We start from the raw sequence: 27357 nt of genomic DNA, 5'->3' as shown, positions 1-27357 counted from the left end.
CATGAAATAATTTAATCTATGCTGTTCCTAATATAGGAAACATAATGGATTATTTATCAATTCCATAAATTATTATAATACATTTGTAGAAGTAATTCATACAGACATTTATTCTGTAGAGATTAACTTTTGCATCTTTTATGATTCTACGTCAACTGGAAAACTTAAATATAAGAATAGCATAATGACTTAAAATACTATTAGAAGTGCAATAGTATCAAAACTCATGACTCTAACCCTAATTTTGTCTGCTAACTGTGGCTTGTTTAATTTAATTTTGGTTTCAGCAAATCCTCATTTGACAATCTCAGATTCGCTGTGCCTGTTCAGTTCTACAGCACTGCTTTGGCCTCTTCAGGCACTAATATGTCTGCAGGGCAAGGCTCTGGGTGTCATCTCCAAATTCTGTGGGTTATAAGCTCTAATAAGCTCCTAATATTTGAGACACTGAATGCAGGTTTACTTCTTTCTCCAAGAATAGAAACTGAGTTTGAGTCACGATAGTAAGGGGCTGAAGGATTAGATCCATTTTTGCTTCACCTTTGATTCTCTAGACAACTCATTAAGTAGTAATTGATTTTTAAATGCATATTTCAAAGGAAAACACTATTTGAGAAAACCCTTAATTGTTTTGCTTAATAAATTATAGAAAAAAGGTGGAATTTAAATATAAGAAGTATTTTAGACATTTAAGTATGTTTGTTACATAGGCAAGCCGGGTTTGGACAAAAGGTTGGCATGGTCCTTACTTATCTTTGTTGGTCAGATAATCCAGGATTGCATCCTGTGTAGATGGAAATATTATAGTGATATTAATAAACATTTGCAATTGCTGTGGATTATTGAATGCTGATTATAGTCCAGACAATGTTTGTATGTTATTTCATTCAACTACCTTGCCAGGTAAAACATATGAACTTCCTTTACTGATGTGGAAAACTGAAATTCAGAGAGTGGTGTTGGGGGAAGCTTGGAGAGACAGATCACAGTAAAATAATTACATACGTTATCAGATCCACAAATAAAAGTCAGTGTGGATTAATTCATTCACAACTATATCATTCAACAACTCAATCAATGCATCTTAGGTCTTAGTGATTTGAGATAGAAAATAATATTCATTTGTAATTTCTTAGTGAATCTAAAATGCATAGCATCCTTTTTCTTTTCCTCTTTTCTTTTTGATGAAAACTTTTTTTAACCTGTGCTTTAGTTATTTTTATGGATTCCTCAATAGAAAATGGTAGTGTTAATTTCAATTAATTATTGTCTATGGACGTAAAGCTTTACATAAGTCTAAGCTTTGTATTTATAATTTTTCAAGTTTCCACTAATAAAGGCTAAAATCTCAAAGGATATTATATTTTCTCTCCTAAAAGTTGAAGCTGCTACTTTCTACCTGGTAAGGTTTTTTATGACAAGTAAATGAAAGTATGAGGGCATCCGAATGTTTTAAATTAACTTCACTGACTATTGCAGGCTGAATAATGCTACCCCATTCTCCAAATGTCCATATCTTAATTCCTGAAACCTGTAAATTTTTCAGTTTACATGGCAGAGGAGAATACATATTATGGATATAGTTAAGGTTCTAGTTAGCAAACCTTAAGATAGAATGAATATCATGGATTATCTGGGTAATTCCAATGTAATCAAAGGATCCTTATATTTGGAAGAGGGTGGCAGAAGAGTTCAGAGCTATGATTTGTGGAAGAAATCAGAGCCATGTGATGTGAGAACAACTCAACCAGCCATTGCTGACTTCAACTGAAGGATGGAGGAAGGGAACCCTAAGGAAAGGATGTAGGTGGCCTCTAGATGCTAGAATAGGTAAGGAAACAGCTTCTCCCCTAGAGCCTCTAGAAGGAATGCTGCCCTGAACACCAGGCTTTTTGCCAACTGATACTTGTCAGACTTCTGACCTACACAATTACAAGGTAAATACATCTGTATTGACTTAAGCTACTAAATTTGTGACACTTTTTTTCAACAGCAATAGAAAACTACACACTATCATTAATAGAGAGGTTATTATTTTCATTATGCTTCCAGTTATAAAATTCCATGGATTTTCAAGCATATGGATTTTGAGAGACCTGAGTTTTGCTTTCCTCTGTCACCTAATTAGCTATATGAGTCTGGACCACTCAACTCTGTCTCAATGCTGCACATGTATGATAATACACTTTTCAGCTTTCATAGTGCTCAGACGGGACCATGATAAAGGCAGCTTTGTGACATCAGTGTTAGGAAAGCATTATCTTAATCATCGTGCATAGGGGCTAATTGTTCAAGCACTGGCAATGAGATAGTAAATGTAAGAAGATCCCAAATGTAAGATTGGAATTTTTAACCATTATTTCTTTCAATATTCTCTCTGCCCTTTTTTCTCTTTCTTCTCTTTCTGGGATTCCCACTGTATCTATCTATCTATATATACATATATAGGTACAATCAGTGGTGTCACACAGGTTCCTCATGCTCTGATCACTATTTCTTTTTTCTTCTTTTTGCTCCTCATATTGAATGATTTCAATTATTTTATCTTCAATTTCGCTGATTCTTTCTTCTGCCAGTTCTAATCTGCTGTTGAACCTATCTAGGGAATTTTAAATTTCTGTTACTGTGGTCTACAGCTCTACTTGGTTCCTTTTTGTATTTTCTATCTCTCTTTATATTCTCTTTTGAGTTCAGCTATTGTTTTCCTGATTTCTTTTCATTCTTCATCCATGTTTTTCTTTAGCTTGTTGAGCATATTTAGGAGTATTTTTTAAAAGGGTTTGTCTGGTATGTCCTGGATCTGATCCTCTTTGTTGATGGTTTCTAATGCTTTAATATCCATCTTCACCTAGGCTCTCATTTCCTTTTTTTTCTAAATGTTTCCAACCTTTTGTTGAAACCTGGACATTTTGATACTTTTAATGAATTATCACTAGAATTTAGACTCAAAGGTGTCTTTTCCTTAAGGTTGTATCTCCAGCTGGTAATAACAATGAGCTTTCCTTGAAAGCCAAGAGCTAATAAAAATAGAATGAAGAAGGCAGAAAAGGAGACAACTTTCCTAGTTCTTGCAGTTCTTGCTTATCCATAGAATGAGTTTGGAGAATAGCACCAGGCTGAAGCATACAGGACCTTCCTGATCCTTTCTGAGTATGTGCCTTGACTTGGGCTTGCATTTGACTCTAGGAATTCCCTAGATACAAATATCCTCACTTCCCCAGGAAAGTTTTCTTATAGTCCTATGCACTACACTGTATATTCTCCAGGCAGCAATCCCTTGCCCTAGCAGCATGACTTGACTACCCTCCCATAGCATTCTGCAGGAGAGTTCATGAGTTGACTTGTATATGTGGAGCAAGTTCTAACACACAGTTAGTCCCTTAAGCCACCACCAGGCAGACTAGACCAGACATACAAGCTCTCAGTATAAGTATGAGGATTATTCTGCTCCCTCCAGTAGCAGGGCCAGAAATTCTCACTGAGAGTATGGGCTGACTCCATGGTAAGCCAGTGACGGGTAAGGGGGTCCAACCAGGTGCCAGGAGATCCTACCAAGTAGCTTTTTCTTACTAAGCTCTCACCTTATTAATTCAGTCAATTAACTGGTTTCTTGATCTTTTAGAAGGAGGTTTCCACCATTTAATGCTAACTTTACCAAGCTTTTGTAAGGGGACAGAAACCTGAAGCATCTCATTCCACCATCTTGACTGATGTGGGAAGACATATACTTCTAGCATATAATTAATGAAATATTTTGAGTCATTTTTTATTCCATAAGCTCTATTTTATAGTTCACAAAGAACAGATATTTTGCAAATTTGAAAAGAGTTCATCAGTGTGCTCATAAAGAGAAAGTGTTTATTTCTTGCAATTATGGAATAATTTTTATTATGAGATGAATCATGCACAAAGTACTTCAGGCCATTCTCAGAATTAGCCTGTTGTTGCTAGCTGGCCAGTATAACATTAACATCTCAACTACATGGAGGGTAATCAGCAAACAACCACAACCCTCTGGAAAATAGAGGGAAACATAGAATAGATAGAAATGGTTTTTAAACAGGTGCTCAAGCTCTTTGCTCATGGGGGAGTCTTCAGGAACTGCCACTAAGAGTATCATCTTAGTTTCCTTTTTTAAAATATGTCTTAAAAAGATTTGGTTTTCTTGTTTTCTGACAAACAACAAATCAGTTCTAGAAAATTAGGAGCAAAAAAGATATTACTGAATGGATATACCCTGACAAGTGCATGAAGTTATTGCTGATTGCTTGACAGTAAGATATAAGATGAAGAAAAAGAAAAATAAAGATCATAGACCTTAAAATTATAGCAGTGTGGAATCATTAGTATTAGAATGAGCTTCATTTGTCATTGAAATTATTGAAGGAAATGGTCCCAGTGTAAATATTGACATCTAAAGTTAACCTTGAGTCATGAAGAAAAAGTTAAATTATATTCAGTTTCCTTTATTTAGGAAGACTTTCAGCTATGGGATTGACATTTGTCATGTATCTCTATAGTGGGCAAATCACCGCCAAAGGCACTTTGCCGACATCATCTCAATGAATCATCAATGGCTAGACTAAAAAAGAACAAAATAGAATAGTAAAATAAAATGCCATAAATAGTGCTGAGTTGTGTCTGTTGGCTCTCAGCTCTATGCTTACCCTCGAAGTCAGCCAACTACATTTCCCAGGCTCCTTTCCTAACTTTCTATTAGACACTGCCAATGGAAGCCACTTCTGGGATATTGGGAGTGGAAGCTAAGGGAAACACCATTTCATTTTTAGCTCCTAGTACAGTCCTCAACAGTTATCAGACATTTAAGAACAACTAGAGAAGATGGGGGTCTTCAGTAAGGTCCAAGACATTTCAAGCAACCTCAGAGGAATGCAGGTTCCTGGATTCCTGCTCTGAGTCCACTATGTGCTTCCAATAAGCACATGACAGTGGACCTCCAGTATTTTTAATTCAGCAACAAGGACTGACTCATGGATAACCAATCCCTATTTTCCTACTGATATCCCAGCCTCCTTCCTGTTCGCCCTTTCCACATTTTTGTAACCAAAAACTCTTTCTGCTTGAATTTCTAGCATGGTTTTTGTTTTCTGACAGAAAATCAGCTGATTAATAATTAAGAAGTCTAGAAAATTCCATGATCCAGCAATGCTTGCCGAGTAAAACTTCCTTTCTATCTCAGCATTCATATTTGCTGAGATTAAAACAATGACTTAAGATACTCTCAGCAAAAATTCTCCCTGGCAATTAAAACTACTATGATAGTTTTCTAGGAGTCACAATGCCCTGAGCATTGACTCTTGTCATTTCACATGATGACCGGGAGGAAAAAGGAGGAAAACTGGATGAAGGGAAAACATCATGTCAGAATCCTCTGGCATATCAGCAGATAAACTGAGTGGGTGAATACAGATGTGTTGCTGAATGGGTGCTTAATTATCACAGTTTTTCATTTTTAACATATTTTTTAACAACCTGAGACATTGAATCACAGAAATGTTAAATATAAATTTACTTAAGGTGCTGTACTCATTTTTCCTATGTTGAGTTTTTTCCTTGGGAACATGTTAGGTGTTTTAGGAAACTATAACCTTATTAAAGATTGCAAGGTGAGGCATTAATGTGTTGCATTGGCGTGTACATAATAGCTTTTCTCTTCATAAAATTCTCATCTTCCCAATCAGCTTAATCTATAGTTTCCACTGAAAGTATTCCTTTGAAAAGAGGAAATCATCTATTTGAAAGAAATAATTCATTAAAATAAAAGCAAAGATATACAGTGGCACCCTGCAGTGCACCTGCATGAGCCACAGAAGGTTTTCTTAGTTTCCCTGGAAATAATCCTTGAAATTTGAAATGGATATACAAAATAATCAGATAATAGGGAGCAGGTGTTTGTTGACTACCATGTATGGAGAATTGACTACCATGTACAGAGAAGCATGGAAAAGTAGAAAACCATTAGCTTTGGAATCAGTCAACCCAAGTTTGAATCTCCGTTCTGATACTTCCCAGCCATGTAAGTTTAGTCAAGTTAAATAATCTTTCATCTATTTCACCCTCTCTAGAAGAAGGGGTATAATATTTATTTGAGGCAGAGCTTTAAAGTTAAAATACATAGACTGCTGGACATTGTGCCTCTAGCTTAATCAACAGATAGTTTTATGTATATGTGTGAATGTGGATATAAGTGCATATGTGGGTGTGTTCAGTTGAAATATTTGAACTTGCCGATATTGAACTGTTTTGACTTACAAAAAAAATGACCTGCCATTAAAGAAATTTTAATCTCTTATAAAAAGATTGGTATAGGATAGAAGGTTTTGTCAATTATTTATAGCAGCAGTTCAGTTCATGGCATTCCCTATTTAAGGGTGTTCACTCTCAGTTGGTCATAAGCTTGAGTAACAAAATAGATATGGCAGGCTTTTAGTGGAGATTTTCCATTAAAAGCCTAGGTAAGTTTTTTTTTTGCTTTCTAAAAATCATGGTTTATTTTGAAAGGTTAGAAAATAAAGAAAATGTTTGTGTTGCCAATACATTTTGTTGATGACAAAAGGTCTAAACATGAGGTGGAAGTGAAAGTTTCCATCTATAACTAAGTGTTAAGTGGAGTCAACCTCTCCAGAGTGATGGAACAGAAATAGACAAATACTTTGAAGACTTTAATATAATGTCATGGAATATCTAGAACAATCACCCTGAAACTAAAATGCTGAAATGAAAGATGAGTATGGCTGATGTACCAAAAGCCCTGAAGGTCCACTAAATCTACAAGTCGGGTTGGAAAGACAGCTTTAGAAAATCCTATTGATCAACTTAGCTCTAAGTACAGTTATACCAATTATAGAAAATTACAGCCTATCTTCTTCTAAACTGTTCTGTTATTAAATGGATTTCTAGTAAAGTGTTTATGAGTCTAAAGAATGGTAGTCAATTTAGTATGAGCCAGTATGCTTTTACAAACAATGAAACACACACACAGACTGTTGAGAATTGCGCCCCTACCTCAACAACTACGCACACATACACACATATACATGCATACATAATACATGATATATGTTTATGATACATAACATATATATAGAGAGAGATAGATACATACATACATGCATAACTTTTGCTCTTTTATTTATAGGCTTAATTGCTATTGTTTTAACCTATGCAGAACATCTACTATCTATATTGGAATATATCAGCTCTCTGTGCCTGTGACTGCAAAGAAACTCCAAGAGTAAAGGTCAGCTTAGTAGGTTTAAACAATAAGATAGCTGCTTTCCCTATATGTATTAAGAAAAATTTGTCAATTCCTTTGTATTAAAGATAAGCACTATTTCAACAGCTGATTTATTTCTAACACACAGAAATTCTACCCATTAGTGCTTTGATTTTTAAAGTCTTGAGAATTATTTATTTTATATGAAATCAACACTTCTTTGTGATACTTTAATTTTTGACCAGTTCATTGTCTTGGACTACTTTACTATATAGTCTAAATGTAGATTAACAATTATAAACTTTATACCACCTTCTAATTGCTGAAATGTAGCTGGGCAAATTACTTTCACTTGAGGTGGTAAAAGATTGTCTACATTTTAGGATAAAACTTGAAAACATGTTTTCAATAGAAATCTTTAGTGCTTGGAGGAACATTGGGTATTCATTCTTTAAAGAATGATAGAATTCCACTGTGTAAAGCAATCTGTAAATATCTGTCAATGGATTTAATTCTCTACATAAATACAAAGAAGATAAGATGGCTTATGACCTAGAAATTGATTAGTACCATGGCATGCCTGCTAAAAATAGTGAAATTTCTGAATGAAGATCAAGTAGCTTAAAATAATATGAAATAAAGAAACTGGCTCATATTTATACATCAAAATTAGCTTTCCCTTCAAATCTGTACCTTAGAGCTATCACTTTTGTTGTTGTCTTGTGGTTTTTCTTGGGAATGGTGGTATTTGAAGTTCTTATTTCTCTGGTATTGAATTATTTTGTGTCTATTAACTTTTTTATTGTATATAGTATAACATATATACAAAACAAAGACGTAAAAAAAATAGTTTTCAAAGCACTCTTCAACAAGTACTTACAGGACAGATCCCAGAGTTTGTCATGGACTACCATACAATCCTCTCATATTTTTCTTTCTAGCTGCTCCAGAATATAGGAGGCTAGAGGGCTTAAATACTTTTTTTATCATCACAATCGACATTTTTTCCCCTTCTTTTTTTGTGAACAATAGCATATGCACGAAAAATCTATAGATTTCAAATCGTACCTGCTAACTTTTGAAGTCATTGCAGTCATAGGAGGATAAAAATGGAGCACATTAGAAAATGAAAATGAGTCAAGTTGTTGTTGTAGTAAGAAAATTACTAAATGAATATGTATCATAATTACCATTTACTAATTGCTTTTTGTATGGCCAGTTGCAGCAAAATGGCAATACACTAAAATGGGCAAGTAATCTGTGGTTTTATTTTCACTTTTAACCAAGTGCTGAGAATGTTCAGGAGGGTGGGCAGAAAAAAAAGGAAGGGGAGGATGCAAGATGCATAGATAACCTGAACTGGAGAAGCAGTTCGCACAAATCATGATTATGAAATTTTATCGTTTTGAAGAAAGTTAGTTTGGTAATGTAGGTATCATTAAAACATGACTACTGAGTGAAATTCTTAAAAACATACATTTTTATATGTATCCATTCAAGGATTTGATATAAACATATATACAGTAGGCACTTGTGTCTGTTGGACAATTAGAAAGCTGTTATGTTAATAATATAAAAGCTATCCTGAAGCTGTTATGTTAATAATATAAAAGGTATCCTATAAACTAGGGGGGAATTAGGAAAGTCTCAGGGTGTAAGAGCCCATTTATGTTTGAGATATTTTAAGATCTGACTTATATTAACAGAGCTCAGTGAAATGACGTGATTATAATTAGGGCAAAACAGGCTGCCATAACGACGAGGCACCATTTGAGGACTCCAACAGTCCATTGCAATATTGCCAAATCTGTGCTACAATTATTCCAAAAGTTAAGTGAAAGCAGTTTTAAAGTAAAGAAACTCTTATACCAAGAGAGGAAATGATTCATTGGGACACACAGGAAATGGAAACCCAACCAGGGTCTGTTAAGTACATCTAGAATTGGAACTATTCTGACCATTTCTACATATTCTCATATTTCCCCAGGATAATGTACAGAAAGATGCATGATAAATATTACTCATAAATAAAGTAAATAAATTAGTTCTTGTCTTGCCAATATATACATCTTTAACATTTTGTGAACCAACATCTCTGCTAAATGTAAGTTGCCAGTTACTGCTTTAACCACAAATGGGTACTTGCAATTTAATAAGGAAATTAAGCAAAGCATACAAGAAACAAGCTATGAATTTAAAAGTAGAGCAAAGTTTTTTTAGTTAGAGATTGTCTATCTTTACTTGTTTTAATTATCTTACATTTAAAAGGCTATACCACTGTTTTTGTTATTAGGGTTAGCAGAACTAATACTTTCTAAAGATGTATATCTGATATGAAGTTGTTATTTTGTATAATTTCATTTCAAGGGGAGCATCTGTAAGATGATCCAGAAAGAGTTTTTGATTCTACATCCTTAGGCCTTTGTTGTTGTTATAGGCTTAATCAATGATGGAATTTTTGATTGACTGATTCTGGGCCAGATGATCAGCAATGCAATAAAAAACTTAAGAGATCAAAACTAATAGCAATTCCTATGCATGAAGCCACTTACATAACATGCATATTTGATTACTATGAAATAATTGCTTTGCATGCAAATAATTTTTCCTGTTTATTAACATTAGAAGAGCCTAAATGATTTAGATCTATTTTTACCTGAAAATAATGGTAGTGCCAATCGCATAATAATGATGAAATAAGAAATATTATGCATAAATTCAATAAATCACCCAATTCAGAAAGCAGAATAGGTAAATATTCTTTTTTTTTAATCAAAACTTTTTATAATTGCATGGAAAATAGATCTTGGGGTAAAACATCCATTGGATTTGTGGTACATATTTTGAAAGAAAAAGAAACCCAGGCTGGTTGAATTTCTTCCCAAACTCCAAGCTCCATAGATACAGAGAAAAAGAAAAAAAGACCAAAAGGAGCTTAAATCAGCTTCACACCTGTTTTCCATAAGGTTAGTTAATTGTTGCTAATTGCACCATGCCTCAGCCATAGACAAAGGCTTTGTCTGAGATAATGTAGTGGGGAGGAACTAGGAGAAAGAAGAAGCTTTTGTGGGATTTGAACATTCAGAAGTCATACTCTGCTTCACTGTGCTTAAGATGCAAAAAAGGTAACACAATATTAGGAGAAGCACACATCCTGCAACAAGATGCAATTAAGTATTTTTTTAACTCCTCAGTAATTACATACATATCAATTAGCCAAGTGGAAAGTTGGCAATTCTCTTTATTTGATCAGTGTCATAGTCAAATTTTATAATTCAGTCAGCTGAATTCATTTTGAGCCTAATAGGTAGTCTCATAACCTAAATGCATTGTCATTCAACTTTAATAGATTTCTCGCAGTGGAGATAAGAATAATGATGAAGAATAACATTTATAAAAGCTAATTATGCACAGGCATTGTTCTAAGAGAGCTTTAATTCATTTAATCTCCTCCAAAACAAATGAGGTAGTTAATACCATTATCCCTGTTTTACAGGAGAAGAAACAGAAGACATACAAGGGTTTGAAATACTTGCCCAAGGCCACAGAAAATAAGTGGGGGAGCAGAAACTTGAACCACTGTACTGTGCTTTACCAGCAACTTTATTTAATGCATCTGAAAAACAGTTATTGGAAGAGATCGTTTGTTATTGAGAAGAGCAGCTCTAATTTTGAAGAACTGATGGGAGATTTATAATTTGAACAACATCTCGTTCAGGGCAATTGTAGAGAAGTAGATACAAACCCCAGAAATGAACTCATTTTTCCAAGCCCCCTTTATTTAGATATTAATAATATAAAAGATTACACTGGCCCAAAAAGAGCCACTATTGAAAAACATCCACAATTTTTGCAAGGCAAAGCAAAACACTTGATTTCTTCATTTCCATTTATATTCTCACCCCTAGGACTAGAATATATATATAAGATGTAAACAGATTTTTGTAAAGTCAAATCTGGAAATGTTTAATAGGGATAATTATAAATTTGAGGAAAGATGAGAATAGTCTAAAGGAAAAAAAAAATGTCCAGCTTGTCAGACTGGTAATTTATCTTTCCTTTGATATTCTGACACTCTTGAAACACACACTTTAAAATGGCAGAATGACAGGTGAATCTATGTTTACGTTGCTCCTTCCTATTTGAATTAAGAAATATTTCTTAGTTATTTATCTATATGTCTAAAATGTAAAGAAACCCACCTCTCTTTTAAAGATGAATATTTTAAGAATTTAAGCTGTTGGTGATTAGCTCCAAATTTTAGAAATAACGTTTATTTTCATTTCTCTGGGAAAGAAAAAATCTAGATTTCTTATATCTGTATAACCTCCATTGCATTCTAATATCCCTAATATATAGCTATTTATCTTTTACACCCGATAAATGAAATATCTATTTAGAGTTTTCCTATTTTCATAATTTTAAAATGCTCCTGGAATTTATATCAATTGCTATTCATTTCATTCCAGAAGAAACTCTTTTAATTTGTTAAGTTGCAAATCATTTTGAAAGTTCATTGAGATGAAATATATTGTTTATAGGAAATTATCATTTTTACTATGAATCATACAATCTAATAAAAAAGAAGGCCATTTAAAATACTTTAATTTTTTTAAAAGTTGTATGTTCGGTGTTTTAGATAATCCCAGACTTTGGCTTAATTGCTTTTATATGTACTGCTAAAAGATGTTGGCAGTATCTAAGGAATTGAATGATAATGATAGAGTATTAGACAAGGAAACATGCTAACATATAAGAAGCTGAAATTTCCATTGCAGTTTTACTTTTGTCTTAATCACCCTAAAGAAGAAATAATGGGAATTGTGCTAGGGCAAAACATTTACTTTTTGTTTCATTTTTCTTATGCCTGATGCCATCTCTAAGTGACTTGGAAACAACAAAGCTGCTTCTTAAAGAAAAAAGGTAAATTCTCTACTTCACTTATGAAAAGAAACTCACCAGTTTCATTGGGATTGTTTTGGAATTAATCTTTATAAAATAATTTGAAAGTAAAACTTTAGGAATCATATGATTGTGGCAAAGTTATGACATACAATTGTGATGCTCATTGTTAGCTAAGTTCTGGGACGAAATTGCAAAGTTGCTTTTATTCTCCTTTTGCAGCTTTGGAAGGAAAATAGGTTATTTGCCAATAATCATTTTGCTAAACCTTAAATTATTAAACTTATTTGCTGTTTGTCTAAGTGTTAAGTGCTATTTTCAAAATTAGCCAGCCATATGCCATCTTGGTATTTTTAACTAAATGTTAAAGGATCATTTTCTTCTTCCATTATGACCCTCAGCCTCTTTCCAGAATTTGCCAATACCATTGTCTCAGAGTTAAAGCACATTTCAGCCCTCAGAGTAGACTGATATTTTTCCTGGTTCTTTGTTGTTTTGTGGGTCAAACTAACATATTTACTCACTTTTAATTGATGAAAATAATTTGCATTAAGTGGAAGTTTGCCCCCCCCCCTCCCCCCCAAATAGTCTCCCAAAGAGAATCTGGTTCTAATTCCCAACAATATATCGACATGTGCCCAGGGATAATCACCTAACAGGTTTCACTTCATTTTTGTATTTTATGTGATAAATCCAATGTGTTTAGGCCTCACCAGGTGGTCTGCTTTAGGTTTATAGCCAACATGAGCAGACAATGCAATTATAAATCCATAGCTTATAAAATGTTACTTTCTTGGATAGAATGTGTACTTATGTGAAAACTTCAGATAAATGTGGAGATGTTTTAAAAATTAGATTCTAGTAAGCTTCTGCTGTCAGACATACCTTTCTTTAAAAAAAAAAGTCAATAATAATATCTTAATAAAAACCTTAATGGAAAAGTTTCCTAAAGCAAAATATTTCAAATAGTCATAATGCAAATAAAGCATTCAGGCTTCTTAAAACCTAATACTGTGATACAGGAAAGATATCCTTCAAAGGCCATTTTGTGGTGGTGGTTAATGCTTTCTTTCTTCCATATACTGTCTTCTTCATTAAATTTATTTTTAACCCTAATTAATGGGTATTTTATTGACATGAGCCAATCCTTTCAAATTCTTGCCCTTGGTAACCTCTCAAGACTCATCTCTCACCATGTGCCCCAGGATTCACAAAACGAAAGTTTTCCATTAAAAAACTTTCCTCTCCCAACTTTTCCTGTATGCATTTATTGGTCTGCATAATACTTAGTAATTCTTCAAAACGCAAGTCAGACACAAACAAACAACTGAACTCAGCTATTACTGTCAACCTTTCTTTCTGTACCCATCTCCTAGCAGGCTGGGATGAACAGTCATTGACATTTTTTTTTTCTTTATCACCATGGTTGGTCACTCTGTTTAATAATTGTTCTCACCCTCCCTTCTTCCTTATCTGGCCATGAATGCCACCGAATATATGTTAATTGTTTTTATTTTGCTTTTACTTTCTTCATTATGCTATATGAAAAAATAAAATCTACTGGGGAAGATTATATATTGCTTTAAACCATTCATTCTAGTGACCATTTAGACATGATGCTGAGTTTCCAATTTTGACAGTAGATAGTTGCTGGCGAGAATATGTTGTGTTGTGCTAGACTGCGTCTGCGACTGGGGTCTCAACAGGAAAGCATGTTCCAGTCAATTGTGGTGGCTGCCATGGAAGGCAGGAGAAGTGGACATCACGGGGGGCTTGCTCTCATGGAGCAGGCAGGATAGGTTATGAAAAGTGTAGTGATGAAGAGAGAAAGATATCAACTTCAAGGAATGGGAATCTGTAGCCCAGGAGAACGAAGCTCAGTGGAAGGCCCTAGCTATCCAAGAAATAGCAAAAGTGTGTGTGTGTGTGTGTGTGTGTGTGTGTGACAAAGGGATAAAGGAAATAACAAAGTACTTGCAGGGATACTGTAGCTATTTCCTAGTTTGTCTAGGATCAGATTTTTCTACTTTTGATCTGCTATTTGGGCTGCACCATACCTCAAGTATCTCAACTAAAAATGTCTCCTCCAGTTGCCCTATGATTTACAAAACGTTCTACATTAGATTGCTGCAGAGAATCTGTCTTTTTGATTCATTATTCCAGAACACCATTTAGTATTTTCGTTTTTTCCCCTCAAACTGGCTACATTTATTGTTAAATGTGAATGGAATTAGTCATAACATCAGTGCTCCGAAGGTAAAATCTTGCTGAAATGCGAACAAATGTAAAGCTTATTTAGCATAAAAGACTATGGATACTTCTTTTAATATTCTGTATTGTTCTAAATATAAACCTGATTGTTCATCTACCTTTTCAAGCTAAGTTTTGAAATCACACTATCATATCCATAGAATTGACTTCATTTTCAGGCAAACTGGATTCTGTTCTGTGAATAACTAAGGTGAGGGGTAGTGCACGTTCTGATGATGCTTCCAGCAATTCAATGCAAATTTTAAGTTAAAGTACAAGTGTTGGTTCCTTTAGATTACAGGTGCATAATATTTGAAATTTTCCCAGTGAATTCTTTCTATGAAATCATAATAGCAGAGTTGTTCTCATAGATAAAGCAAAATTAGCTGTGATTTTAGTTTTTAAATATAGTTAGAAATGGAAATATTTCACAGTGGGCAGTGGCATTTGCACTGGCATAGTTCACATTGTCTAAAGTCACCCTAAAATATCTCCTAAAGCCTTCCTCCTCAAAAGCAACACAACCTAAGGCAAATTCTTATCTCGAATGTTTTGTTGCTAACAAGCTTTGTATTATGTGTGTTGGGTGGCTCTAAATAGATCTGTATACTAAAGTTTTGATCATCTATTTTTTTACAACTAAATTTTTCTTTGGAGTCTTCTACTATAGATCCCCTAAAAATTTGGACCATGGGTTTACCTACAGTCAGCCATTAACCCTATAAAGCCTTAAAGACTCATCTCTTCATCAGGAGAATTGTATGGATTGAAAAATACCTATACCCTGCTATGCAGTGATTGAGGTGGAGGCATTTTGTGTTAATTAGGGAAATCTAGCTATGAAAAACTAATAAATAAGGGAAATTCTACTTATATAAAATATTTTAAAATTCTGATATCTCAAGAGCTTACTATAAAAAACTTTACTTGCCTACATAACAGTCTAATGAAGGTATCCCTGCTGGGAGGTGGTGACGGGGCCCTCTTCATGCAGACATCCAGGAGGATGGTGCTCTTGCCATTTCCAAAGGCTTTACTTTCAGGGGGGTCTCTCTGGAGGAGGGAGGAGACATCCACAAAACAGACAGGGGAAGGAGGAAATTGGGGAAAGGCACACTGACTTCTGGTTTACCTTGACCCAGAAGCAACAGGTATCACTTCCGCTCTGATTCTATTCATAAAAATTAATTAGATGACCACACCTAATTGCAAAGTTGCATCATGAAAGGAGAGGACAAATCTCTGGTTGACAGTCATCTTTGCTGCAGTTCCCTATATGAATAAATCTATGCACTATTTTTGGAAAACAAGGGTAATCCATTGACAATACTGGATAATGCTTGATAATTAATGCAGACATTATTAAATGTTGCATTAGCCTTTTACAAGATCCAAGTGCTTCTAAACTTGTTCTACCAACAGTCTGTTATCCAGATAGTAGTTAGGGTGTCTTTTGAGAAATACAGCTCAGTTTAATTAAATGTGCTGCTTGTAACCGTCACTGGTCCTTTGTACATGGAATAAAATGCATATACCTAATCAGTGCTATAAGGACACGATGCATTTGAGCCTGCCTGACTCTCTGGTCTAATATCCTATAAGTCTCTCCCTTGTTCCCTATAATTTAGTTACGCTCACCTTTCTGACCTATGCCCATCACAGGAATCACTCACTTACTGTTTCCTCTACCTTTACTGCACTTCTAGGTATTCACACCTTAGATTTCTCATTATTCAAGTATCAGCTGCCATGTCAGCTCTACAGAGGAGTCCATCCTGACCTAGCAACCATTTGCTCTACACCATGATCTTGCATCCTAGCATCTCCCGGTGCTAATGCCATCCCATTTTATACATGATTTTGGTCTCGGAGAGGGCCTAATCTAGCCTCATGTTACAGATGAGGAATGACGACCCAGGCAAGAGTTGAGATATTTCCAACATTGATTTTATAAATAACTTGAAGAGTTGAGGATATAATTACCTCATATTTGTTTGAACAAATTGATATTTCTTTTCTAGAAAGATCTGTTTGTTAATAGATAATAGACAGGATATAACATTTAAATAAATACAGGTTTGAGGGGCAAGTGAAATGCAAATGTGTCTGTTGCTATGCTATGCCCTCTAGTTATATGTGACTATTTATATTTAAATTTACAAAATTAGATAAAAGTTAATTCCTCAGTTACACTACCAAGTATCGTTTCTTGGTGGTATTAGGTAGCTACCATATTGGAGAGTTCAGGGGAATATTATTCAGAAAGTTCTTTCTGATAGTACTGGTTGATAGATTTCTTTCCTATGCTGTTTCCTAGTTCGTGATCCTTTGTTCTCCATTCCATAATCCCCCTTCTCTTTTTTTTTAAATAGCTTATTCTTGGAACTGTTTTTTACCCTTCTCAACTGAATGTAAGAGGGAGGCTTTAAAGAAAGCAGTTGAGGAAATGTGGGACAGGGCATAATTTCAATTCTATGTCAATCACTGTGAAAGTTGAGGTTTGTTATTTATATTTGTTTTAATTTCCACTTTGATGAAACATGCTGTTTTTCTTATACTATTGTAGGAAAATAAAACCGTAAGAACTTAACTGGCCATGATTGTGCAAAACCTTCTGGGACATTATACTATAATATAAGCCCTCTATGAAGTAGAGAGGGACTGTTCATACTAATTCCTTTTAACTTTGATTTAGCTGCCTGGAGATAGGCCCACATATGCCAGTTTATTACCTGTTTCCAGGGTAATGAGTACCATTCCTTGACCCCTAGAAGGCACTTGGTAGTAACTCAAGAATAAGTAGCCCAGCCTGTGTCTCTTTTAGGCTATGCAAATGGTGATGCTCCTGTTTTTCTTACTTATACTAGAGAAATAATAATTCAGGGTGTTCAGTGAATTGGACTATTGTTTCAATTAAGTAAGGTTACCTTTAATAGAAAGGGGTTCTATTCGTTATTCTTGTTATGAAAATATATTAATGATGTCATAAGGGAAAACATAAATGACAATAAAAGCCAACTATGAAAATTCTAAAATCACATCAAAATTAATTTTCCTTTGATAATGGACATGATAATCCCGGTCATTTGTAAGCTTAGATGTACAAGGTTTGCATTTGAGACCCATTTTTTTTCTCAATTTGGTAAGCAATCCTAAGGTAGAGTCTGACCTACAGTATTCCTGTCCCAATAGCTAGACATTGCCCAGGGATGGTTAAATGATTCCATTGGGATTTCCCCATTTTTGTTGTTCAAATGCAAATGAATATTGTATTCCTTGGTAGGTATTTTAAAGAGGAACACTGACTAATTACAGAGAAAATATCCAAGATGGTGAGAGAAGTAAATAGACTGTATTGAACATGAAGACAAGAGCATTTATCTTAAACAAGAGAAATATGAAAAGGGTAATAATAAGGTTCTTAAATATTTGTGAGTCTACCATGATAAAGGTGATTCTACTAAGTTCAGACTTGGAAAATATGACAAATGAGTGGCAATGACATGGAAATAGACTTTAATTCAACATGTATTAAATAGCTGGTGGTGTGTTCTTACTGTATCAGTTTTTAGTCAAGCAAATATTAAATTCCCACCTGTTAGGAAATTTTGAAGAGTTCATTTCTTAGGAGCTGGTTTTCTTTTAAAAGTTTATATTTCTTTGCTTTCTTCCACTAGTGTGATCATATGATTCATCAGTAATTGTGAGCTCAAGGACAATTTAAGGCAAGATATAAAGATATATAAATATGTAGATAGACTTGATTACCAGAATCTAATTTTATAAATTGAAGTATAGCCTTCATTACTTCAAAGTGAGTAGACTTAAGGATAACTAGTTCATACAAATACTTGTTAGTTTCTTTATTTGGAACTTTATGTGAGTCTCATAACCATCTTTTCCAAGTCTCAAAAAATTTAGTCTATTGGTTTGCCAAAAGTTTCCTTTGATTTTAATCGGTTTTTAGTTAAGAAAATGTGTCTTTTTATGACTTACCAGAAGAAAAAAAAAAAACATTTTGCTCATCATGTTTCTTATTCTAAGTTTCCTCTAAGATTAGAAGTAATTTAAATAATATATAAAACACATACATTCATATGTGTTCACACACAATACTCAACAGGAAAACAATAAAAAGTAATATATAATACTAAAAAAAATAAGCTAATATTGATGAAAAATAGTGATGAGTCTTCATAAATTACAACGTGATTTTATAATCATTCTACCTATGTATGTTCCACACAGTACAATCACACTGAGTATTTTGAGCTATCTTAAATTGGCTGCCTTTATCAATGGCTCAGAAGGCTTCTAGAACTCCAGTGAGAATCTGCCCTGTGTTTTCAAAACTTGCACAGAACTTTCATTTTCAAAGCACATTAGGTTTCTGGGCCAAGATGGCGGCTTAGCAATTTGCGCGTTTTAGTTCGTCCTCCAGAACAATTACTAAATAACCAGAAACAACACAGAACAGCTCCTGGGGCCACATCAGTGACCGGACACATGGCGTACCCAAGTCTGGACCAGCTGGACCGGCTGCAAGCCCTCCAGAACCGTGAGTTCCCCAAGCTGCAGTAGCTGGCACTCCTCCCCCACAGGCTGCTTCCCAGAGAGGTAAGGAAAGAGACTTTATCAGAAGCAGGGGCTGAGCCCAACCAAATGCCAATTATGGAATTAATTAACATATTCTGACTACTAAAAATAGGCCCCCAGCTCAGGTGAACCTGGTCAAAGCAGAGGTCACTCATTTTTGCCCCAGCGCCAAGAGGGCAGGACTGACGGAAAAAGAAAAAAAAAAAAAGGGAAGCAGAGGTTTTTGTGGCTGTGTTTCTACAAAGGCTTGACTGCCTTTGGATACAGCGGCAGACTTCTCAGGCTGCAACTGCCCCAGGCATAGACAGAAAAAGCTTGTTTGAGGGCTTGTCTGGAGCCTGTGCCTTCCCCAGCAGAGGGGTGAAGCCCAACTCAGGTGGAATCCCTCCTTCAAGGAATTCAGACACCCGGCCTTGGTAATTTGAAGCCATTAAGACCAGCCTACAACCTCTCCTCTGTCTCCACTACAGCCCCAGCAGGGAGAGTCTGCCAAAGTTAAAGGTACCACATCATGTTATGGTGGTGGAACCTGCAGGCAGACAGGCACCACATACTGAGCAGGATAAGAAAAACAGAGCCCAGAGACTTCACAGGAAAGTCTGTCAACCTGCTGGGTCTCACCCTCAGGGAAAAGCAATGCAGGTGACTCTTTCCTCCTGATAGGAGGCCAGTTTGGTCTGGGAAAATCAGGCTGAGGTCTATAATACCTATGTAGACCCTCCTCGGGGCGGGAAGGGGGGGAAGCACCATACAAGCAGGGCAAGAAACAAGAACTGAAAAATACTCCTCTGTTAAACAAACCAAAGCTAGAGGTCCACAAAAAGCTGAACTGAATGTCAAAGAGCAGAGAGACAACAAATTCGTCCAGCAAGAAAACCCTAGGTAAAAAAAGTGAAAGCAATCTCCAGAATAAACTAATTAAGGTAATTAAATGCCTAGACACCAGCAAAAAATAACACATCACAGTAGGAAAGTTGAAGATATGGCCCAGTCAAAGGAACAAACCAACAATTCAAATGAGATGCAGGAGCTGAAACAATTAATTCAGGATATATGAATAGACATGGAAAACGTCAAAAAACCAAATCAATGAATTGAGGGAGGATATAAAGAAGGCAAGGAATGAACAAAAAGAAGAAATCCAAAGTCTGAAAAAACAAATCACAGAACTTACGGGAATGAAAGGCACAGTAGAAGAGATGCAAAAAACAATGGAGACCTACAATGGTAGATTTCAAGAGGCAGAACATAGGATTAGTGAACTGGAGGAATGGACTATCTGAAATCCAACAAGAAAAAGAAAATATAGGGAAAAATATGAGCAGGGACTCAGGAAATTGAAGGACAATATGAAACACACGAATATACGTGTTGTGGGTGTCCCAGAAGGAGAAGAGAAGGGAAAAGGAGGAGAAAAACTAATGGAGGAAATTATCACTGAAAATTTCCCAACTCTTATGAAAGACTTAAAATTACAGATCCAAGAAGTGCAGCGTACCCCAAAGAGAATAGATCCAAATAGACGTACTCCAAGACATTTACTAATCAGAATGTTGGAGGTCAAAGAGAAAGAGATAATCTTGAAAGCAGAAAGAGAAAAGCAATCCATAATACACAAGGGAAGCCCAATAAGACTATGCATAGATTTCTCAACAGAAACCATGGAGGTGAGAAGACAGTGGAATGATATATTTAAATTACTAAAAGAGAAAAACTGCCAACCATGAATTCTATACCTAGCAAAATTGTCCTATAAAAATGAGGGAGAAATTAAAACATTTTCAGACAAAAAAATCACTGAGAGAATTTGTGATCAAAGACCAGCTCTGCAAGAAAAACTAAAGGGAGCACTAGAGACAGATACAAAGGCAGAAGGGAGAGGTGTGGAGAAGAGTGTAGAAAGGAAGACTATGAGTAAAGGTAAAAAGAAGGAAAATTAGAAGGACATATAAAAGCCAAAAGGAAAATGGTAGAGGAGGGTACTGCCTGGGCAGTAATAACACTGAATATTGATGGATTAAGCCTCCCAATTGGGGGACATGGACTGGCAGGATGGATTAGGGAATGGGACCCATCTATATGCAGTCTCTACTCAAAGGACATGAGGGCAAAGACACAAATGGACATTTGCACACCAATGTTTATAGCAGCATTATTTACAATGACCAAGAGATGGAAACAGCCAAAATGTCCATCAACAGATGGGTGACTAAACAAACAGTTGTATATACATACAAAGGAATATTATGCAGCTGTAAGACAGAATAAAGTTATGAAGTATATAACAACATGGATGGACCTTAAGGACATTATGCTGAGCGAGATTAGCCAGAAACAGAAGGACAAATACTGTATGGTCTCACTGATATGAACTGACATTAGTGAATAAACTTGGAGAATTTCGTTGGTAACAGAGATCATCAGGAGATAGAAATAGGGTAAGATATGGGGTAATTGGAGCTGAAGGGATACAGATTGTGCCACTGTATGTAAAAACTCAGAAATGGACAGCACAGTACTACCTAAGTGTAATACAATTATGTTAAAACACTGAACAAAGCTGAATGTGAGAATGATAGAGGGAGGAGGGCTGGGGGCACAAATGAAATCAGAAAGAAAGATAGACGATAAAGATTGAGATGGTATAATCTAGGATTGCCTAGAGTGTATAATGACAGTGACTAGATGTACAAATTAAAAAAATGTTTTTGCATGAGGAAGAACAAAGGAATGTCATTACTGCAGGGTGCTGAAAATAGATGGTAATTAATATTTTAAAATTTCAACTTATGTGTGAGACTAAAGCAAAAAATGTTTATTTGGTACAAAATTTATATTTTGACTAGTGCATTTCCTAATATAAGTTATGTAGATAGCTTGGTTGAACAACATGAGTACATGGAACCTTGTATAGGACATGAGATTTTGTTGGTTTGTCCAGAGTGATGCCCTGATGAATCCCTGAGTGATCTGATCAGTGAGCGGAAAAGTATTTGTAAAGTCCCCTTTGGGGAATGGTGAGAACGGGGGAAAATTCAACCTCCCCAAGTTGAATTCTTGATATTCTCACAAGCAGTGTGGACAACCAAAGCTATAGGTTGAGCCCCCAGTCTTGGGCATTGTTCATGTGAAACTTAACCCCACAAAGGATAGGTCAAGCCTACTTAAAATTAGGCCTAAGAGTCACCCCCAAGAGAACCTCTGGAATAAAACATATGGAATAAAAATAAATAATAGGGGGAGCAAATGTTAAAATAAATTTAGTTTGAAATGCTAGTGATCAATGAAAGGGAGGGGTAAGGGGTATGGTATATAGGATCTTTTTTCTGTTGTCTTTTTATATCTTTTTCTGAATTGATGCAAATGTTCTAAGAAATGATCATGATGATGAATATGCAACTATGTGATGATATTTTGAATTATTGATTATATATGTAGAATGGAATGATCACATATTAAGAATGCTTGTGTTTCTTTCCTGTAATTTTTTTTTTTAATTAATGTAAAATTTTTTTTAAAAAAAAGCATATTAGGGGTTCGCTTCCTGGACTGTGCACCTAAAAAAAAAAGCACATTAGAAGACAAAATAAGTTTTAAAATTTAAAAATGATCTATAGAGTATTTTCTACCAATGGACCAAATTTCTCCTTTTTTCCCCCTCTCTTTTCATTTAAAGAAATATAGTGTAAGATCATTTTTTAGACATACTGTAAAACTCTTTTAATTACTCCTCTCAGTTCATACCTCCTTGTTTGGGACTTTGAGAAAAATATGAATTTCCCAAGAAGCATAGAGTATTTTATCCCAAAATGCTATTTTAATGCAAATGAAATTCATGGATTGCTAGGTTCTTCTTATCTATTACAGCATAACTTACTCAAAAACTGATGGTCAAAAATCACATTAGATTTTTTTAGTAATTGGCAACAGCCCCCAGTGACCCAATTAGTCAAAGATGTTCTATTTTCCAGAAATATAATTTTAAAAAGGAGATAAGGAGATAAGCCCAGTTAAGAGCTATCAATAATACAATTGTAAAATTTTTTATTAATATGGAAAGTAATGAACTGTGGTGAAAATAAACAAAATGATAAAGCATAAAATATATCAAAATCTCATTTTGCTATGTTATTTGGTTTTAGAGTTTGTCAGCAATATTTTCTATATGCAAAATTTATATTGTATTCCTCCTATCATTGCAATATGATAGAGGGTGTTTGCAAATTGCAAACACAGAGGGTGTTATATAATTCTCTTACATGATGTAGTTTAAGACCTATGTTCCAATGAGAAAGTTAGGAATAATGAATATTTTGAATTAGGCTTGTATGAATCATAGTCCAAATAAAAATAATGCATCCTGATATGGTACTAAGGTTGAAAAAAGTCTATGCTTCACTTCACTTCAGAGTATAAAATATTCTAGGATCTGTTGGTATGCTTATTTTCCTTGTTCTGCTTATTAGCAGTTACCCAATAGGTATTTTAAAAACACACATTAAGATATTAAACTCAAGATGAAATTCCATGTTGATTATTTAAACAATGTCCGAAATGGTGAACAAAGAATATAAGATATATAGAACAGCAGCAATTTCAAAAATAACATTTGATGGGTAGAATACATTTTCAATATTATGGTTTAGCAGTCTGGATTGGAGAGTTTAATAAACATAAATGATTACCACAATTTATTACATAATTTTATTGATAGGACTATGATTTTAAACTTTCAAATGTAGTTTGTACTTACACCAAAGATAAAAAATATCAAGTTTATTTATTTATGAGTATAGTAAATTGTTGTAATAGGAAAATAAAGCTCTTGAAAAATGTTTTCTTCATTTGTAACTTCAAAAATATTTTGAAAAGTAGTATCATCTTAGAGGGATTTCATTCATAATGCACAACTATCATATTTAAATCATTTCTCCCCATTTTATCTCCTTTTCACTATTTCAGAAATGTAAAAATTGGGACACTTCTCTACTTTCTTAGTTTACAAATTCCTAAGATATTTTTGCTAAACTAGGCCACATAGGTTCTTGTGTTTCTCTTCCTTTTTGTTCAACCCCTTTTCTGCATTAACCCTCTATCCTTTCCACTGCGAATCAACCTTAGCCATGTAGATTGCTCTCAGTTCTTCTACTTCATCCTTGCACAATGCAGGTCCAGACAGATACTCTCCATATCCAGCCAGAGAATATGAAGTAGCCTTGAATATTAACAAGTCATTAGTTTTAGCCCACAAAATATAAATATACCCTTTATATTGAAGGGAACTGGTTAGTGTAACCAGGGGTCTCTTCTCTGATCAGATTCGTGGTTCTATAAGGCCCACAAGTATAGAGTAGAGAGCTTCTTACAGATGATTCAACCTGTGGCCTATAAAAATTTGGGGTGTGCTGAAGTGTGTGAGTGAAAGATTGACTCAAAGACTTGAAGGAATATATAGAGAATCAACACAAACACTCCCTTAAAAGACAATGAGGAATTCTGCAATAATTTAATTCAGCATATTTCAAACCTTTTGAAAACCAAACATTTAACTGTTCTTTTTTGTTTGACACCGATGGACATCTTGCCATATTTTAGTGTTCTATAGCACTTTGTAAAATGTTGTCTTAGATGGTAAAATTGATAATCAAAAAGTAGCTCTGGAAACTACATATATTTCAGTTTTTTCCCTTATCTGAATCAAAGCAAATGTAGCATAAAATGCAACCGTGATTGAGCAAAGGAGTAATAACATAGTTTTATTTTATTTCTAATTTAACAAATGAGACATTCTGGAACCTTAAATATAATGGGAATAAATTAAGAATCTATAAAATATGCTTTCCACTCTTTCAGGGTACTGTATTAGATTTTAGCATTTCTCAAAAATTGATATTTAGTTAAAGTGTTAAAGTAAGCAGTGCTCATAAATAACAGAACAATGAGTGGATATTACATGGAATATTGATTGTATTATATCATGACAATGAGAAGAAATTAAAAATCTTTCAAAAGGGTTAATCTACAGAAATGTTACTCTTCCCCAGGGCTAAAGTCTTAATAGTTGAATGCTTCAGAGATTGTCTAATGCCTTCAGGATGCCTAAGAGATCTGGCTTCATTTCCTACATTGCTGAATCTGCTTAGAATAATCCTGACTCACCACACAGTATAATGCCTGGTCACTCTCGGACATCAAACACAATGCAGAGAACGAGTGAAAAAAAAATCAGCCACCTACTTCACAGCTTTGAAAGTGGGTCAACTAACTGTGCGAATACATCACAGCTTTAATGTCTCTAAGACAAGAAAAGGGGGCGAGAGGAATAAAAAGAATTAGAGCATGCTATCCTATGGTCTCTCTTCCTTCAATACGTTTATATGGTCTCTGTTCTATGGCTTCGCCTGAGTTGAGATCTGCGGCAGCATCAAAAGGTAGTGATTATTTTTCTTGCTCCACGGAGGGTGAAGCTAAGATTACTTTACCAACAAGCTAGAAAGGAAACCTGTAGAAAACTCAACCAAATGCTCCCCCAAAATCAAACACAAAAAATATGAAAGCACATAGAATTAAAAATATAAACTGTTACTCCTTTAGAGAGCAAATTAATTTTATCAAATGCTAGTACAAGAGTGAAATGTCACTTGGGTCAACAATTTAATGGCAAAGTGATCAGTCTCAGATATAGCAGGCCTTGCATTAGTCACATTCAATCAGCAACATAAAACATGACTAAGTACATGCCAAGTTTCCCTAATTTAATTCTGATGGGTGGAAAAGTATAGCACCTGTGTGGGGGGCACAGCTCATGAGTCAGTGTCACTACACATTAGCTTGTTTCAGATGTGATCAAATATATCTCAAAACAAAATGAAAACAGTGAATATACAATATAATATTCAATACTGAGTATGCATAAAGGGGGAGAAACAAATTATGGGAAGTCTGGGCAAACTGTGACAGCAAGTGATTTGAATTTACTTACAGATCAAATTTTCACTCCAGTGACACTCAGGAGAACTGCCACGATTAATAGTCAGAGCTTAATACTCTGATATTTCAAATGGCATTGGCTGAGAAATTGGAACACTAGTTGTCAGGTTCCGTGACCTTTTTCCCTTTGAAAATTATTGATAATGGTTGTGTTTTAATTATTCACAGAACTACCAAATAATGCAGAGAGCTAGTTTTATTTATTTATTTATTATATCAGAGAGGTTGTAGGTTTACAGAAAAATCATGCAGAAAATAAGAGTTTCCATATACCTCTTCTCTTCACCCAAAGACACAAAGTTCTCCCTATTAACTAATTTGCATTAGTATGGAAAATTTGTTAGAATTGAAGAAACAATATGATTATAATTATACAAGTAACTATAGTACATAGTTAACATTAGATTTCACTGTTTATGTTGTATGATGGTTTTTCCTTAATTTTTATTCTACTAGTACATACATACAACCTAAAATTTCACCTTTTAATGACATTCAAATATATAATTCTATGCTGTTAATTACGTTCACAATGTGGTGCTACCATTGCTCAATTTTTCCATCACCCCAAAGAGAAAGTATGTGCCAATTAAGCAATAGCTCCTGATTTCCTACCCTTACCTGGCCCCTGCAAACCTTATTATAGTCTGACTCTATAAATTTGCTTATTCTGATTACTTCATATCAGTGAAAACAAACAATATTTCTTCTTTTATGTCTGGGTTATTTCACTCAACATGATGCCTTCAAGGTTCATCCATATTGTTGCATATATCAGGATTTCATTCCCTTTTACAGCTGAATAATATTCCATTATATGTATATACCACATTTTGTTTATCCATTCATCTGCTGAAGGAAACTTGGGTTGCTTCTACTTTGGGCAATTTTAAATAAAGCCTCAGTGTGCTAAGATATGTGTGAATCACTGCTTTCAATTCTTTAGGGGATATACTTAGAAGTGGGATTGCCAGGACATATAATTCTATACTTAACTTACTGAGGAGTTGCCAAATTGCTTTCCACAGTGGTTGTACCATTTTACATTCCCACTAATAATGAACAAACATTCCTATTTCTCCTCATCCTCTCTAACACTTGTTTTGTTTTTAATAGTAACATTGTAGTGGGTACAAAATGGTATCTCATTGTGGTTTTGATTTGCATTTCCCTGATGACTGATGAAGCATCTTTTTATGTGCTTTCTGTCCATTTGTATATGTTCTTTGGAAAAATGTCTATTCAAATCTTTTTCCCATTTTTAAATTGGGTCATCTTTTGTTGTTGTTGAGGTCTAGGAATTCTTTATGTATTCTGGATAGTAAATCCTTCTTGGATATGTATTTTCCAAATATTTTCTCCAATTCTGCATGTTATATTTT

General features: G+C 34.7%; 1 protein-coding gene and 1 long non-coding RNA gene across 2 annotated transcripts in view; both read left to right on the top strand.

Annotated features, from left to right (window-relative positions):
* Positions 1 to 27357, top strand: part of LRP1B (LDL receptor related protein 1B) — a 1945542-nt gene that overhangs the window by 144633 nt on the left and 1773552 nt on the right. The window lies entirely within an intron of this gene.
* Positions 1342 to 25539, top strand: LOC143677593 (uncharacterized). The gene is made up of 5 exons (XR_013172710.1): positions 1342 to 2334; positions 7160 to 7261; positions 10734 to 11348; positions 12122 to 12160; positions 25030 to 25539. It is a non-coding gene; the product is annotated as an uncharacterized LOC143677593 (long non-coding RNA).

This window comes from Tamandua tetradactyla, chromosome 3, assembly GCF_023851605.1.
Source record: "Tamandua tetradactyla isolate mTamTet1 chromosome 3, mTamTet1.pri, whole genome shotgun sequence".
In the NCBI taxonomy this organism is placed as follows: domain Eukaryota; kingdom Metazoa; phylum Chordata; class Mammalia; order Pilosa; family Myrmecophagidae; genus Tamandua; species Tamandua tetradactyla.
Note: the sequence above shows the minus strand (reverse complement) of the source record. Positions and strands in the feature narration are given on the sequence as shown.